The sequence below is a fragment of the Mustela erminea genome, chromosome X (assembly GCF_009829155.1).
Source record: "Mustela erminea isolate mMusErm1 chromosome X, mMusErm1.Pri, whole genome shotgun sequence".
NCBI classification, from domain to species: Eukaryota; Metazoa; Chordata; class Mammalia; order Carnivora; family Mustelidae; genus Mustela; species Mustela erminea.
In genome coordinates this window covers 97,110,528-97,115,629 of record NC_045635.1, presented here as the reverse complement: position 1 = coordinate 97,115,629, position 5,102 = coordinate 97,110,528, and the positions used below count along the sequence as shown (strand labels likewise).

The window sequence follows — 5,102 nt, the reverse complement described above, 5'->3', positions numbered from 1 at the left end:
CATTACTTATTTATTTAAAGCTTGACTCTTCTCTGAGTGTAATTTTAATATACTCTCTACTGAATTCTTACAATATAATTTGGAATAAAATTCAAGGAACAATAATGGCAGTAGGATTCTAAGTCCAATGTACAACAGGCTGATCTCAAAATAGAGTCCAGAATAATGGTTCCCATTATCAGCTTTAGGAATGAAAGAGACCAAGAAATAAATAAGATGTAATGGGAAGAAAAAAAAAAAGTCAAGTTCATTTTATTTATTTCCCTGTATTCAGTCAGCCACGGCCATTTCTTATAGCTGAATAAATAAAGCAAAACATAAGAGCTAGTATCTTAAAACATGTATAGAATGCAGTAATAATCATAGGCAGCAATATTCTTTCAATTGAAATGACTGCAATTTTGTCGACATAGTTTTTCTCCGAAGTCAAATGTACCCATATTTTAAACCATTTTTCACATCCAGTCTGTTCTTCAATAGTTACAGGGCTCCATTAACAGGGAGACGAGAGGACAACATTCCTTTCAAACTTATTATATGACTTGGGTCAAGGGTTCCACCGAATCCTCATTGGGTTCAACTTATTATCTCCTCTCCAGGCCAGGTTCTCATGCAAAAATACTGAACTATGTCCAATGTGTAGAACTTCACATGTCTCAAGCAGGATCTGTTATTTTGCTGAGACGATGCTTTCTAAACCATTGAAATGGTGGACTCACCCGCATCCTGGCCCCTGAAGATTGCGTGGAACAGTTTCATTTCCACCTCAGATATACTTTGCTATCTTTTTTTGATGAGCTCATCATCCATAATGCATCTCTTTTCTCTTCTGGTCGTGAATTACCCTGCCCATCGTGGCCGGTTTCTCATTGCATTTGCTCACTCCTTCGATTTCTCTAACTTGCAAGTGTCCTTGGTAATGCCCTACCAGTAATTTTAGATCACCCGGCCACTGAGTGGAAATGAACAATCTCAGCAATTACCAGGCATCATTTTAACTACGTGAGGTCCACACAGGGATAGTCAACAACCTAAACTCAAGAAATGATACAAAGCAAATCATAGGTTATTTCAATCAAAGATACACATGCTATGTGACGTTTGTTCATTATACCAACATGATGTGAGGAGTGTCGTCAAATGTGTCCTATACTAGTCTGAAAATAAGATCCTTAAAGGCCATAAAGTTTAGTTGCAGTCTTTGTAGTTAAGCATACAATTGTATGTTCTTTTTAAAAAATTTTTTAAGGATTTTATTTATTTATTTGACAGATAGAGACCACAAGTAGGCAGAGAGGCAAGCAGAGAGAGAGAGAGGAGGAAGCAGGTTCCCCGCTGAGCAGAAATCCTGATGTGGGGCTCAACCCTAGGACCCTGGGATCATGACCCAAGCCGAAGGCAGAGTCTTTAACCCACTGAGCCACCCAGGCACCCCCAATTGTATGTTCTTATGTTTGAGATTGAGTCAGAAAGTGCTCTTTTTCCATGCGAGAATGGTAAAATGAATACATCTCCTCATAAATGATCATGAAGGCAGGTAGAAAAGCCTACCAAACATACTCTCATACTGTTGAATGGAATCAGTGTTATTTGAAATATATTAGAACAGCGGCCTATTAAACTCTAAAAAGGAATGTATATAGTAGCTTCATCCAATGTGGCAAACTGACCTAACACCAAACTGGGCTCGAAGGACATATAAATACTGAATAAAATATAGCTATTCTTTAAAACATTTTTATTTATCTATTTGAGAGACAGAGAGAGAGAACAAGCAGAGGGAGGGTCAAAGGGAGAGGGAGAAGCCAGCTCCCCACTGAGTAGGGAGCCCAACAGAGGGCTCAAAACCAGGACCATGAGATCATGACCCAAGCCAAAGGCAGACACAACTAACTGAGCTACCCAGGCACCCCATAGCTATTTTAATAATCATGAAGCTTGAAAGAAAAATTCCCAGCAGACAGAAGTCTAAAAAGAACTCAAGTTCTCAGCTCCTCCCTGTTCAACAGACAGCCCCATTTTCGGATGCATTGTCAGCCATGGACCCGAGACACCATGGTGAAAGTCAGAGTAAACAGATTTGACTGTATTGGGCTTTTAACTCTGGCAAAATGTATATTGTCACCATCAATGACCCCTTCGTTGACCTCAACTACGTGGTCTACATATTCCAGTATGATTCCACCCATAGAAAATTCAATGGCATACTCAAAGCTGAGAATGGGAAACTTGTCATCAATGGAAAGCCCATGTCCATCTTCCAGGAGCGAGATCTCACCAACATCAAATGGAGTGATGTTGGTACTGAGTATGTTGTAGAATCCAGTAGGGTCTTTACCACCATGGAGAAGACTGGGGCTCCTTTGAATTGTGGGGCCAAGATGGTCATCATCTCTGCCCTTTTTGCCTATGCCCCCATGTTTATGAGGGATGGGAACCATGAGAAGTATGACAACTCCCTGGAAGATTGTCAGCAATGCCTCCTGCACCAACTGCTTGGCCCCTCTGACCAAGGTCATCCATAACAACTTTAGGATCATGGTCCACGGTCCACGTCTTCACTGTCATACAGAAGACCATGAATGGCCCCACTCGGAAGCTGTAGCATGATATCTGAGTGGCTGCCCATGACATCATCCCTGCTTCCACAGGTGCCACAAAGGCTGCAGGAAAGGTCATCGCTGAGCTGAATGCAAAGCTCACTGGCATGTCCTTGCATGTTCCCACCCCTAATGTGTCATTCATGGATCTGACCTGTTGCCTGGAGAAAGCTACCAAATAGGATTACATCAAGAAGGTGGTGAAGAAGCAGGCATCAGAGGGCCCCCTCATGGGCATCCTGGGCCATACTGAAGACCAGGTTGTCTCCTGCAACTTTAACAGTGACACCCATTCCCATTCTTCCACCTTTGATGCTGGGGCTGGCTTTGCCTTCCATGACCACTTTTTCGAGCTCATTTCCTGGCATGACAATGAATTTGGCTACAGCAACCAGATGGTCGACCTTTGGTCTACATGGCCTCCAAGGAGTAAGTACCACATGGACCAACCAGCTGTAGCAAGAGCAAGAGGAAGAGACAGGCCCTTGGCTGCTGGGGAGTCCTTGCTTCAACTCATCACCCAACACACACTGAGACTCTCCCAACCTTTATACAGTTTGCATCCCTGACTCCCTGAAGAAGGGGAGGGACTTGGGGAGCCTCTACCTTGTCATGTACCATCAACAAACATACTGTGTCCAGCCAAAAAAAAAAAAAAAGAAAAAAACACAAAGGACTCAAAACCAGGGGGATATAGATTAGCTAGTTATTATGGTGATGTAAGGGCTCTCTGAACGACATATCTAACAAGGATTCCACAAGTAGAAGGTAAGAAGTGGGGAAAAACCAGCAGTGAAAAGAGGGGAGAATTTAAGAAAGATATGAATACTCAGGTCGAAATGGATCCAATGGAGATGAATCAAACTAAAGTGACCTGTAGAAAAAAGGTAAGGAAACTGTAGAATAGCAAATGCAAAGGAAAAGATTACAAATAACCCAAAGAAGGATATTTTCCCCCAATAAAATGGCAATCATGTGGACCATAGATTTCGTTATCAACAACACACGCCAGGAGGCAGTGGACATCTATGATTCGACAGCTGAGGGAAAATAACTGCCCACCTAAGGCTGCTAAATATTCAAGAGTGAATATGAAAAAAGACATTTTCAGACAGCCACTGAATGAATTTACCACTCACAAATGCTTACTGAAAGCGTGTCCAAAGATTATTCTAAAATGAAAAAGAGGCTGACTCTTGAAAGAAGTAATGGAAATGCAAAAGGACAGTGGTGAACAAGAAGTGAGCACATATGTGAGGAAAGCTTATGAGGCATCACTTGTAAAACGTATACTACGAGGACTACTTTGGGCAAGTTTAAAAACAAGCTAGGACCTCCACTTCTGGGAAGACAGAGGTGGATTTTCCCTATCCCTCCTGCTAAGTACAACTAAAAATGCTAGACATTATATATAAAACAAACATATAAAGACTCTGAAAGGTGGAAAAGAAAGCAAGTCAGTTGTGGACTTTTGCAACCAAAGAATGGCACACTGCTGAGTTCTCAGATAGAAGGATAGATACTTGATAAAAAGACATAGAAATAGATACATCTCTATCCCATGAATATCAACAGGAGCAGACAAAAAAGCTTTAGCGAGACTTATTGTCTCTAGCCAAAGAACCAGGAAGGGGGGAGCTTAATAAGACAAAAACCTTTTAGACAACAACCAGTCTACTGCATTCAAACACCGCAGAAGAAATTGTAACCTGACTCCCACCCATGAAAGCAAAGGTGGAAGGGGGAAACTAGACACCCACTCTCACGAAGCTCTAACAAGGTTCTCCAACACCACTGATTAGATGGTTCAGAGAAAGCCATATTAAAAGCAGGGACTTTTATCCCAACAGCCTGTTAATCAATCCCACCCACCATGGTGTCAGAGGGTATGATGTGGGGAGCCTGAGCTTACACTCCACCCACTGTCCATGAGGCATTATGCTCCCTCCCTGCTGGAGTTGTCTAAGAGGAGGTCTAGTGGAGAGTCAGGACATTTACCATTTTGTAGAAGAAAGGAAGTGAACCCACCCTGTGGTGTCAGTGGGAACCACATGGCTGGAATTCCAATCCTATCCAACAGAAATGAGTGCACCCCACTCCAATGCCGGTGTTGGTGGAAACCAAGCTGGGAACCTTTACTTATACTCCCTTATGGTAATAAGGCAGCACTTACTCCTCCTCAAAGTAGTGTCAGAAAAAAGAGAAAGTCAGCAAAAGGCCCTTGGCTGATGGGAGTCTTCAGGAAAAAAAACAATGAAGATTTCAATAAGAAAATTAAAAATGAAGATTTCAGTAAGATCCAGGGCCTCATAAGATAATATGAAAATGCCCAGCTTTCAATAGAAAATCAATCATCACACTATGCACTAGAATGATCTCAAACAGAATGAGAAAAGACAATCAGTAAACACTAACATCGAGATGAAAGAGATGAAAGAGATGTTAGAATTATCTGAAGGAAAAAAATGGCACCCCCTTAAATATATACCCAGCAAAAGTACC

At 41.9% G+C, this 5,102-nt stretch overlaps 1 pseudogene; it reads left to right on the top strand.

The window, feature by feature from the left end:
* The first annotated feature begins 2,111 nt into the window (after positions 1 to 2,111).
* Positions 2,112 to 3,033, top strand: LOC116583291 (annotated as a pseudogene).
* The last annotated feature ends 2,069 nt before the right edge of the window (positions 3,034 to 5,102 follow it).